The following is a 12,961-nucleotide window of genomic DNA, read 5'->3' on the forward strand; positions in this document are numbered from 1 at the left end:
TCCTTCAGGTATACTGGGCCAAGGCCATTTAGGGTTTAGGGCAACACTTTGAATTGTGCTTGGAAACGAAGGCTAGAATGTCTTCTGGCTTCAAACTCCCCCACCCCTGTCCAGCCCAGAGGAAACCTCGGGGAGGGGGCAGGGCGGATGAAGTATCCCCAGGAAGTCATCACTCCAGGATGACTTTGTTTTATTTATTTCATAAAATTTATGCACTGTTTTATTGCAAAAGAAACCTCAAAAACGGTTTACAAAAAGATAAAACGGGAAAAGCAAAAAAAGCAGTCGACCCTACTTTAAAATGTACTAAAGTTAACATACTAAAGCAGATTGAAATTACCTCAGCTTTCTAAGCATCTGGGCAGGCTTGTCTAAACAATAATGTTTTTAGCAGGCACCAAACAGAGTACAGGGAAGGCAACTGGTTGATTGCAGAGAGTTCCAATATTCAGAAATAGAGCCTTAAAATGGAGAATAATAAAGAAATCTAAGGGAGAAAAGAATTAAAATCCCCCCAGAAATGACAGGGAACATCAAATATTGAGCTAAAAATGAAGGGAAGGCTGATGGAGGATTATTGATAACTGGCCAGTAAAATAGGTAAGACTTCAATTATTACCAGTATGCTTGTCTTTCAAAACTCATACAGTATACGGTTTGCAGAAACACCTCTACTCAAAATAAAGTCATGGTGATAGATTTTTCACCCAACAGCAGCTTTCTTTACACTATCCATGAGATCCAAGTAAATCCTCGGGGATTATTTTACTGTATTAATCCAACATAAATTGGTTAAACGTTGTTGGTTTTCTGATGATCATCATGTGATTTCTTTATGGAATGGCTGCAAATTGAGCCCAAGGAGATCTATTTAGAGCAGAACAAGATTCAAAAGAACAGAAACAAAATACAGTATACTTAAAATCAATCTAGAATCGACTGCTACTGCAATGCTATCCAGTGATCTTTAAAGATGCTAGATTTGCTTTAGCGGGGGATGGGATGAAAGAGAGAGGAAAAAGCAGGCCTTGTTTATGAGGCCAGGGATGTTGAAAAGTAAAATAATGCGTGCCATGCATAAAACGAGACCATAAACAGTTGTTCACCATATAAACTGATGAGCCGCATAATATCTACACAGGCAAACAAAAGTGTCACAATGCTCCCAGCCGCTCCATGCCTTTCAGGCTCTTAAACATGGTTACATGCATCAATCTTTATCTCACGAAAGGCAATGATGATCGAGCCTCAGTAGGCTGCATCCCGCAGGTGGGCTGAAATATGGGGCTTCTGAGTCTTTCTTAGATAAATATCCAGTTAAACTTGCCAGATGCCCTTGTTAGCATCACTTTGTTAGACGATACACTTCCTTAGAGGATACAGACCATTCCCACTCATTGCTGCTGAGGGATATGTTTAGCCCAAAGATGTCTATGGACCGGTTGGATGCAGAGGAATGGTGGGGGGAACCAGCTGGGGATACCCCAAGGGAAGAAGGCTCAGGGCCCAGGGATTGGTGGTGCGCTGTCAGAGGGAGAAGAGGAGGGAGGTGTCAGCTGCTGAAGGGTAATAGGGCTTAGTGAGCTGGGAGAGTCTGTGGCAGAGAGAACTCCAGAATCAGAGGCAGAAGCTGAAGCAGGAGGATGGGAGGAGAGAGAAAGTTTGAGTACTAAATAAAGAGAGAGATTGAGTACTAAATAAAATCTGGGTTGGATCAACTTGCTAGAACTGCTAGCAAATCATGGCATCAGCTTCTGAACACCACAGCAGACTCCCAAAAAGAAAGCAGGTCCTGGGCTGCAGGGAAAGATATGGCAATAATCTGTTCTTTTATGATGATCACAGCTTGCTTCCTGAAGTGGCCCTTCTCACTTTGCCTAATGGGAGCACCAGCCCAGGTATGAATATGTGAACCAATAAGGAAAAGAGCAAAGCCTGTTACTGAACTGACTATACCCCACCTACCAAAAACTTGGAATTAGGGAAAAGGAATTTCAGGCCGGCAGATAGGATTTCCATCCAAGCAAGCAAAAGTCCCTTCCCTACATTGGTCCTGTGATTACACCCATCCGGATTTCAGACAGCAGCACAGGCTAACAATAAAATGTAGCTTGAACCTACTCAAAAAGTGCAATCAAATTTGGGATGTTATATGTGTGATACTGTTTAGGAACGGAATCTAGCAGAACTTTAGTGGTTACATAAATATTCTCAGGAATGTGTCTCAGATGCATAGTTGTACAAGGTGAGAAAAATCAATTCCAAATCTTGCCTCCAAGGTAATTCACCATACTGTGAGAATTATAAATTGTTGAAATAAACGAAGGTGTAGGCCTGGGACAGACAACACAGTGCCTGCCAGATGTTGCTAAACTACAGCTACCATCATCCATGACAGTTGGATGTGCTGGCTTAGGACTGATGGAAGCTGTAGTCCAAACACATATGGAGGGCACCACGTTGGCTATGCCTGCAATAGGCCCACAGTGTTACCTAAATATTTAGCACAAGGAAGCATGTCAGTTTGCCCTATTTGTTTTCTTCTACATCTGAATCACTCCCTGGGAGGCAATATAGTCAGATTTGTCCTACAGTTCTTTAGTCACTCAATATTCTTTTGAAATTCTTCTTAGGTACCATTACCTTTGTTCTAAATTCATAAATTCATACAACAGTTCAAAGGACTTTTAAAGAGTAGCTTTTGTGCGACAATTGTATCCAAGGGAGTAGTATGTATACTCAGTACTGAAAGGCTGTATCAAAATGTATCCCAAGGCATAAAATAATAGTCTTATTGTCTCAAAGAAAAGGAAACCAGCATTAAAATAAAAAAACAAGAACTAACACAGCATCTTGGGCTAATTATGTTTCATGGTTTCGAAAATAATACAGCAGTGCTGGTAGGGGTTCTCTGCCCTTGGGCATATGGAACAACTGTCCCAAGCTCCCGCCATAAAGGTGGTGCACAAAAGCCATCCTTTGCTTGCTCTTGCTGCTGATGCCACAGGGACACCTCAGTCTCACCTGTTTACCTTTGCTGCCATTGCATCTGCTTCTGTAGCTGCTTCTACCGGTATCCCAGATTCCTTTCGGTCACTTTGATCACATGTAGAGGAAATGTGCTTCCCACTTATTTGGTGAAAGAAGGGACCAGCCACCACATTAAATTATATGCACATTTACATGGGAGTTGGGAAAGATGGAGGGCACAAGGAGAAGGGGACGACAGAGGACGAGATGGTTGGATAGTGTTCTCGAAGCTACCAGCATGAGTTTGACCAAAATCCGGGAGGCAGTGGAAGACAGGAGTGCCTGGCGTGCTCTGGTCCATGGGGTCACGAAGAGTCGGACACGACTAAACGACTAAACAACAAAAGTACCATTAAGCTCAACAGGCCTTACTTTTGAGTAAGCATGCATCTGATTGCACTATCAAGCTGTGATCCTTTAGCTGCTTACCTGAGTGTAAGTCACATTGAACTCAGTGGTATTTACATCTGAGCACACATGTGCAGGTCTGTGCTCTTGCTCTCATAACAACTCACACTGCAGTCCTATGAAAATAAGGTATGGGGAACCTGTGACCTTCCAGAAGTTGTTGGACTACAACTCCCATCATCCCTGGCCATGTTGGCTTGGGGCTGATAGGAGTTATAGTCCAACAACATATGGAGGGTCACAGGTTCCTTATTCATGTTATAGACCTGATGTCATGAAAAGCTTCAACTGCTTATTTTTACATATCAAATCCCTGCTAAAGGAACAGGGGCAAGCCAGAGGAACGCTGATCAGACGTGAAATGACTTGGGCCATCAATAATAGAATTGAGCAGCTGGAAGAGACCTCAAGGGATCTAGTTCAACCCCCTGCAAAGAAGGAATCTCAACTAAAGCATCCATGGCAGATGGTTATCCAACCTCTGCTCAAAAACCTCCAAGAAATCTCCTTTCTTGTAACTTGAATCCATGGGTTTGGGTGGTTTACTAACATCCCAATTCTAAGAACTATTGCCTAGAAAGTCTACTGGAATGCTGGGGGATCCATTTAAAAATCATTGGGACTCTTAAGTCACAGTCTTTAAAATCACAACCTGAGGCTGGAGTCAAACACCCACTTCCTGAGGAGTAAGCCCACTAGGTATACTGGAAGAGGACCCATAGCAGTGGGGTGATTGCACTGTAAAAACTCTACCCATAGTGCTTAGGAAATTATAGCCTATGTTCTACCTATGCAAAAGGGAAAGGTTTCTCCATCCTCTACCCACATTCCTCCACCCCACATGCAGGTAAAGAAGAGGCATGGTCATAGTTCAAGGAGCCATTTTTGCCAGGCAAAAGTACGGTTGGATGATCTGAAGCAGAACTAGCTATGGCCTGAATTTGGCTAGGATCACATAGAAAGGTCTTCAGGGTTGCATTTAGCCCCTTAGGGCTTGAGGTTTCTCACCCCGATGAAGGTAAACCTCCTGCATCTATTTACACTAAAACTGGTGAAATATGTAAATTGTGCCTTATTTCATGTTACAGTGAACTGAAGGGTGAAGTGCTTGAGAAAAATTAATACTTTGCAATTGCAAAGTCATGAAACGCATACTTGAAAGCACACCATTTACTACAAAGAAGTCTACTTCATCAAACCCTTAATCTGGTTTTATGCTCTAGCTAGTAAGAGAGAAAGTTAGGCTTATTATAGACAAAAATTAGGGTAGGGAAAATGCACTATTTTTAGCTTCCTGATATTATAAGCTCCAGCACCTGTGCTTTTTGCAGTAACACACAGGGACAGGTGGTCTCTCTGAGCCATATGTACCAGGAAGAAGCTGTGTTTATGTATAATTTATTACTTCATGTATTCTGCTGCAGAGTAGAATGCTTCATAGCTAAAGCATACAAGGATAGTTGCTGAAGGAAGGGAGGAATTTTCATTAGAAGTCAATTTTAACAGCCCCCACTGCCAAATGTCCTCTGATCCAGAGTAGAGGTTGGCTTTGCTTTCAAAGCTGACTAGTGGGATAGCTAAGTTGTGTATGTCAGCAGCTGTGTTATATCATTTTATCTCCCAACAGTGGCTATGAAAAGACTTTTACATTGAATATAACCTAATTATAAAATGTGATGACAGTACAAACATTTTTGCCATAAAGTAGACCAGATCTCCTACCAGTCCACCTGGGTTTATAATCTTAGATGCTTTTTAAAAAAAAATGCAACAACAAACAAACCAACTCACATTTTTGCCCATCTCTCCTCCCATTCCCAAATATGTGGAAGAACAAGCTAGTATACTAATTCTTAGATAAAATGGCATTGTAGCAGAAATACCAGATGTTGGCTATGGCTAAAAAAATAAAAGAAGAAAATAACCTTCATTGAGCTTCTCCAGGTATGACTTTCAGTAAAATGTTCTTTTGTGGATTTTTAGAGCAGATTTGCTTTTTAGAAGAGGATGGAAAACAGTATATTTTAGAATATCCTCAAATAGTGGATGGGGTCATTTTAACTGGGTTGAAGCAAAATGCACTTTATGAAGTCCAAAACTAATGCTACCTTATTTTTTTCTTCAAGTATCCTCATGTCATTCCTTCAACAGATTTTTCAAATGACATATAAAGCAATATTCTAAATATCTACGCAAACTCATTTCCCTTATATTTTCTTGTTGCTTGCTTTCTAAATGAACCATTTGGTTACAAAAGTCTTTGTATGATGATCATTAGTCTTTCTATAAACAACAACAATAAAAGGTAAGCAATGTTAATTTCATGCTCCAGTGGAAAACAAATGATAGAATTCTCACCCCATTAATAATTTTTTTGCCTTGTCTGTCTGGTTATATGTGATTCCATGTACACTGGATTAAAGACTTTGTTAACTTCATTAAAATTCCCATTTCCTTTTTCAATGTGATATATTCAAGGTCTATCCAATAATTCCAGTTTTCCATATTTATAGCTCAGCTTTCTATGTTATATACCAAGTTACTAACAGATTTAAATCAATAAAAATAGAGCATTAAAACAATAAAAGCAAAATATAAACAGATCACACAAGCAATACAAATATGACAGAGCAGACATCAGAAATGAAAAGTCTGCTGGAACAGAAAGTTCTTAGCTGCATGAAACTGTAAGCAGAGGAGGATTCTGGATTTCCCAGGAGAGATTAGTCCACAATCTATACTATTTATAATGGCATTTTGAAGGCTGCCATCATGATTCAATATCTGCTTAAAAGAATTGATTCATTTTGTTTCAACAAATAGCATTCATATCTAGAAAATGGGGACGTCGGACTGGTATGGACTGAGCAGCCTGCTATATAGAAGAGAGAAACATTTTGGGTTAGGCATATTTTGGCCAAGATTCTTAGCTTATTTACCGTATAATTTCCAGTTATACCAATGTGACCTTCATTTCCTTTCGTTAACTGTGTTTTGGATCAAATTATTGTGAAGAGTTCAAAACTGAAACACGCACATATGTGAAAGATTTGAAAACATTCTAAAGCTCAAGTCAATACTTCTTAGGTAGGAACATTAAAAGCACATGCATATTATAATGATATACAGTACAAGTTTGAAATCTATCTCACTGTCATGGCTTTCCATCTCCTAGGTGTCATGGGGATTATTAATTTGCAGCAATGCTGAAAATATATCTGTTTACTCACTGCATGGAGATGTTAAAGTTCTAGCATAAAATTTTCACTGCACCCAAAAAATTAACATTTCAAGAGTATTTTGTGCCAAATTTTGGGGGTACTTTTTGGTTCTTCTGTTATTATCTATCAAAAATTATATACCACCTGTTGTAAGAAAACATCTAAGTGGTTTACAAAAATATAAAAAACCTGTATGCCAGACATAAAACCAGTTGCTGTTTTTGGCATGGGTATGGCAGTAATGGAAAAGTTTAACGTACAGTTTCTGGCTGATAAGCAGTTTAAGGCAAAGGAGTTCTGCCAAGGCTAGGGCTTTTATTTTTTATTTTCCCCCAATGTGTCAAAAGTCCTCCAAGGCAACTAATAATATTAAAATGAGTCAGAACAATTACCATATTTTAAGAACAGTTAAATTCTGGGTTGTCAGCTGACCAGGAAAATCATCACCAACTGGCCAGCTTCTGTGCTTTCAAGAGAGGACTGATCTATAGAAATCAGCAGGTGAGGCTGTTATCCTCTGCCAATTGCTGATGATTCAATCACTGATAAAAGAGACAGTAATGGGAATGTTTCAGAAGTTAGCTCTGTGTGTGTGTGTGTGTGTGTGTGTGTGTGTGTGTGTGTGTGTGGGGTGCTAGCAACCATTAAGTAAGTTGAGGTTTGACTGTGGAGATTGCTAAACAGGAAGGATATGTTCACATTGCACAAAAAGCTCTGTTTGCATTTACAGAGACTGAAATGTGAAGGCAAACCTAGACAGACAATAACAGGGCCCTTCATCATTTCCCATACCTGAACTGAACCACCTTTTACCCCAGGTTCCAAAAGTGGAATCCACTTTAAAATGTATCTACTCTTTCATCTCTTTCTCTCTCCTCTTGTGTCACCCTCTCTAGTTTTCCCTCAGCTTTCTCCTCCCCTCTTTTTAATCTCTCCAAAACTTGACCTTAATGCAGCCACTGCATATAAGGTTCTGAAACCATTGAGGCTACCCATTAAATTAATTGAATACCAATAAGCTAAAATCTGGCTTTGAAGTTGCTCTTATACTTTCTGTCCCACAGTGAAGATCATGGGGAGGAAGGTTACTTAAAAAAACCGTCCTACAATCACATGCACATGGGAAAACATTCCATGGTTGCACTTTATTTAGAGCAAAGATACACAATCTCGGCTGAGAGCAATCTCATTATATCTCTTGTGAAAACAACTGATTGCTGAGTGTTATAAAAGAAAAGGAAAAGAAAAGAGCTTGGTTTCTTTGTTAAATCCAGATCTTGTTCTTATGGCTTTGACTGGATATGTTGATTTGAAAGGAATTTCTTATTCCTCAGAACGTGTCTTTAAAACTGCAGCTTCAGCCTACGAAAAAACTCAACAACCTGTACATCATCTTGCGCTTTAGACTACAATACACAAAGGCTACAAGGCAGGCGTTTACAAAATTCCTTAGAACAAAACCAATAAATCTTGAACACTATCACATCTGTTATGGCATAACCTTTTGTGGCCTAACCATCTATTTCATCAGGTGCATGGATAAGTTGGCAGGTGCATATATATCCATATATATGGATGTATCATCTACCTACCTATCACCTTAGGATAATACTTAACTCCTCCCCTAACTAATTTTGTTTTATTGTTTTAGTTTGATTTCTATTTATTTCAGCAGAATTTTTTTGCTGAAAAGTATGCATACTTTTATGAGGCATATTAAATGCATATTTTCTAACTTGCTTTTGAGTTATACGAATAGTGACTAGTAAGTTCAATTAATAACAACTTTTTACCATGTTCCCTCCATGCCTATTGGTATTACAGTCTGGCACTCTATGTGGCCCCTGCTCTGAAGACATTCTTATTTAGACATGCCTAGCCAGATGTTTAGGAAGCTCGCATGAGGTGGGTTGTTTTTTTTTTAGTCTATTCTATTGTGCTTTTAACTGTCTGTACGTTTTAAATCATGGTTGTTATTAGTGATGATTTCATTGTTTATATATGTGTGTGTGTGTGTGTGTGTGTATTTGTAATCAGCTTTGGGGTTTTTTACCCCTAAAATCAAGTGGCATACAAATTCTCTGAAATAAATAAAGAACACAAATACATAAATAATGGCTAACAGCGCAAGCCTAGCCATGTCTACTCAGAAGTAAGCCCTCTTGAATTAAATGGGGCTTACTCCCATTGCAATGAAGCCCATGAGACCTCATGCCCACAACATATTGGGTAGCCTTTAACGCGACGCAGAGCAACGCGCCCGCGCCGGAATCGAGACGCAGCAGCGTCGCCAACACGACAAGAGGAAACTCTTCGGGAGGGAGTGGGCGGGGCAAAGCGCGCGGGCGGGGCGGGAGTGACGGCTGTGGTGATGCCATCGCGCCGCGCCCTCTGACAGAAAGGCGGGGTCGCAGGCGGGGCCTGGAGACGGGGGCGTGGTCGAGGCCACCGCGGCCTGGCTTCCCATCCTTGCCTGGCAGAGCGGAGCTGGCCTCCTATTGCTCCGCTGCTGCCTGTGTGTCTCGGTGGCGCTCGACGCGGAATCGCCTCAGCCCCGACCCCTCAGCCCAGAGGCTGCTGCTGCTGCTGCCCAGGTAAGGCTCGGGCGGCAAGAAACCGACGGAGATAGCGGCGGGAGGGAGCTCCGGGCTGGCACCGTATTCACGGTAGCAGATGCTGGCGGCGAGTCTCAAACGGGGCTGGAAGTCTCGTCTGGAAGCCCCGCCCCCCGGGTGTTTAGGAGCTGTTCGGTGTTGAGAAACGCAAGCCACTCTGCACATGCTCAGGAAGGTTTCTCTGCCTTGTTTACGTCCTAGCACGGGAAGTGGTTTCAATCCCAAGCTTTGTCAAGCCTTGAACAACCATGTTTGCTCCCCCTGGCGCTGTCCCTCCCCGCTGCATATTCAGGGACAGGCTAGGTTTTTTCATCTTCTAATGTATTAAGGGATTTCCCTTCAAGCTTTCTCTTTATATCACATTTATAAGGAGAGAAGTGGCAGGCGGGCGGGGGGCGGGTTCTTTTGGTTAAGAAACCCCTTTGCTATGATTTTGGTACCCTGACCCCACCCCCTTGTTGTTTGACATATTTTATGGACGCTGCTGATGCCTGTGTTTCTGTGTGGAACCTATGGTAGGCGATAAGTGCCTAATTCGGAATAAAAAGAACAGCTCTGTAAAGCAGTTTGCACTCTGGGTTCTATAGAGGTACTGAGCTATGAGTATGATGCAGGAATATGTTTTATGTGGTGCATCCATGAAATTACCTGCCTGGTAGCATAGTGTCCCTTATCCTGCTTCCTGGCTCTATATAATCTGTTGGATATTCTGTAAGTGGGTTTAAGTGACACGAGGAAAACAAGAATCACATAAGCAGAAGGTGGTTTCTTTATTCATATTATCCCCTTCCCCTTTGGTTGTATTACAATGTATTTAAAAGTTGGGGTTATTTCGTACTGGTGGCTGTGCATGTTTAACTTAGCAATGCAACTCTACCTAGAAACTGTATATTCTTGCTTCCTCAGAAAGAGACTGAATGATCTATACTCAATTGACCCAGAACTACTTTAAATGGGTGAAGTCGCCACACCACCTGCATCCTAGAAAGCCCATTTAAGCCAATCATCTGTTCTTATGGCTTAAAGAAAAATGCTTACTGCCTAGTTCCATTTGTGTTTACTTCAGATGAGCTCCAGTGAGTTCAGTAGGACATAATTTTCTTGTAAGCGTGCTTAGGACTGCAGCCTTAATAGTTCAGAATTGACTTTATTTTAGTAAGTCTGCCATATTTCACAAATATGATTGGTATGTTGAGAAACTTTTCCGCCTCTTGATAGGGCTTTGTGTGCTCACTGGTTGGAAAACGCTATCTCAACCACAGTGAAACTAATATGGATCCTGGCAACTCTCCCTTTTCTCTGTCATTATAATTGCCTTGTGGTATAACTAATGCGGTCAGGTCTCCTTTATAGCAAAGAAGCCTTCCCTGACCTGGTGCCCTCCAGTTTTTTTAAACCACAACTCCCATAATCCCTGACTATTGGCCATGCTGGCTGGAGCTGATGGGAAATGTAGTGCAGAACATCTAGAAGGTACCTGGTTTGGGAAGTCTACAGCTAAGAGACAATGCTTTCCAGCTTATGCTCCTGTAATATTGTGTTTTGTCTTGTCTATTAAATCAGGGTTGCAAATGCCACAGTATTTATTTTATTTCACAATTATATTTTTATCCCACACTTTCCCCAAGGATTTAACAGTAACCTACATCTGCACTTTGTCCTCACAAGAACCCTTGTGTGTTTACGTGCGGAGCTGGCTATTAGACCAAGATCACCCAGTAAGCCTTGTAAGTGAATGGGGATTTGAACTCAGGTTTCCCCTAGTTCCACACTCCGGAGTCTTTGATCTTTATACCCCATCTCTCTATAAAATATGCAAGGGAGATTGAACAGTAGTCAGTTTGTAACAGCAGGGGAGGTAGGGACCATAGTGGGATGAGTTTTCATAGGTAAATGAAAATGGACTGAGAAGACAGGGGTATCTTAGCCCTTGATAGACCAGGTTAATAGTAGCATACAAGCAACTATCACCTTACATCATGTTCAGGTTCCACTTTTTCTCCAAGTAGCTCAGGATGGTGTGCATCATTTCTTACTTTTATCCAGTACTCACAATGCCATGTAGCAAATTAAAGAGATAGTGAATAGATCAAGGTAATCTAGGGAGCTTCCTGCTATGTGCGGGTTTGAATGTAGGTCTCTGCACTCATGCACTCTCACTTTTAACCAGTGCTTTTTTCTGGCGGTATGTGCAGTACCGACACCATTTTTTCTGGAAAAAACCCCAGGCTCTCTCCTCCTCCTCCTCTTCTACAGTGGTCAGCTTCCACGGGCAGCAGCACTGCCCCTTCCTCAGTGGCAACCGCTCTCTCCCCCCTTGCTCCCGACGCCAATGCTGGCTCAACACAAGTAGCGCATCTGGTTAGGAGGCGACTCCACAACCCTTTGAACGTATGGCTGGCGTATCTGCACAGGGCGGTGCATGAGCCTGATGCCAAAGTCATTGCCCTCAGCCACGGTTGGCACCCACTCAGAGTGGCTGCTCTGTTCTATTAGAAAACTGTGTGTGTGTGTTGTTAGAACCACTTTAAAACAATAAGGCCCTTCAATTTAGCAAGAAGGCCAGATGCTATTACTTATTTCAATATTTTATAGTCAACTTTTAACTACTATAAATAGTTAACATTTGTAACTTTTTATTAAACATTTACATATATTTAGGCGCCAGGCAAAACCATTCCTCTTCTCTCAGGCCTTTGGCTAATTAAACAGTTTACGACCTTTTAAACTGTATTGTTTTTGTTTGTTACTATGTTACATATTTTTGTGGTTTTTATATTGTAAACCACCTCGTGATCCTTATGAAGGGCGCTATAGAAATAAAATAAATAAATGCAAGGTAGGTAACACAATATTAAAACAATAGTTGCTTCCAGGCCTTTTGTGGTAAGTGACTAAGAGAAATAAATAAATGTAGACTAATACATTTCTTCTTCAGCTCCTTGGGGAGACAAGGGGGCAGATTCTTCCCCAGACCAGAATCCATCGCTATCAATCTTGTGTAGAGAGAATGAAGGTCCTCCCTCTTCCTGACCAAAGATTAAAGAAATGGAATGTATTATTTGCCAGGTTTAGTAAGAAAGTCCCTTGTGGCTTTTCTGCAGCTCCTGCTTCTTCCTTTTGTGATTTGGAGAGAGAGAGAGAGAGAGAGAATTTTATGGGGGGCATCAATAGCAATGAACTGGTAAGGGTTATTTTGGGATGGATTGGCTAAATTTTTACAGGGGAGGATCCTTAGATATTTCAAAATGAAAAAACAGTGGTACCTCAGGTTACAGACGCTTCAGGTTACAGACTCCGCTAACCCAGAAATAGTACCTCGGGTTAAGAACTTTGCTTCAGGATGAGACTAGAAATTGCGGCGCGGCAGCAGCAGGAGGCCCCATTGGCTAAAGTGGTACCTCAGGTTAAGAACAGTTTCAGGTTAAGGACGGACCTCCGGAACGAATTAAGTTCTTAACCCGAGGTACCACTGTAACAGATTTGTGCTTGGCGTACCTCTCCATCATTAAAACGTGACACAATGCAGCTCTGTCTTTGCAGGAAGCATTAAGGCGTGGACTATACATGTGAAATGAGGCGACTGAGTCCTGAGACTATAATGGAGTTCTGGAGTGTCCTGCTTCAGAGTACAAGCGCCACAATAATTTTCTAAAAATATCTCCCTACGTTTAAAAGACAAACATC

At 41.4% G+C, this 12,961-nt stretch overlaps 1 protein-coding gene across 1 annotated transcript in view; it reads left to right on the plus strand.

Moving 5' to 3' along the window:
• The first annotated feature begins 9,132 nt into the window (after positions 1-9,132).
• Positions 9,133-12,961, plus strand: part of MICU1 (mitochondrial calcium uptake 1) — a 129,325-nt gene continuing 125,496 nt past the window's right edge. The window contains exon 1 of the mRNA XM_081004734.1: positions 9,133-9,253. The gene's annotated coding sequence lies outside the window, so the exon portion shown is untranslated. The remainder of the gene's footprint in view (positions 9,254-12,961) is intronic.

Source organism: Podarcis pityusensis (assembly GCF_964106645.2).
Source record: "Podarcis pityusensis genome assembly, chromosome: 5".
In the NCBI taxonomy this organism is placed as follows: domain Eukaryota; kingdom Metazoa; phylum Chordata; class Lepidosauria; order Squamata; family Lacertidae; genus Podarcis; species Podarcis pityusensis.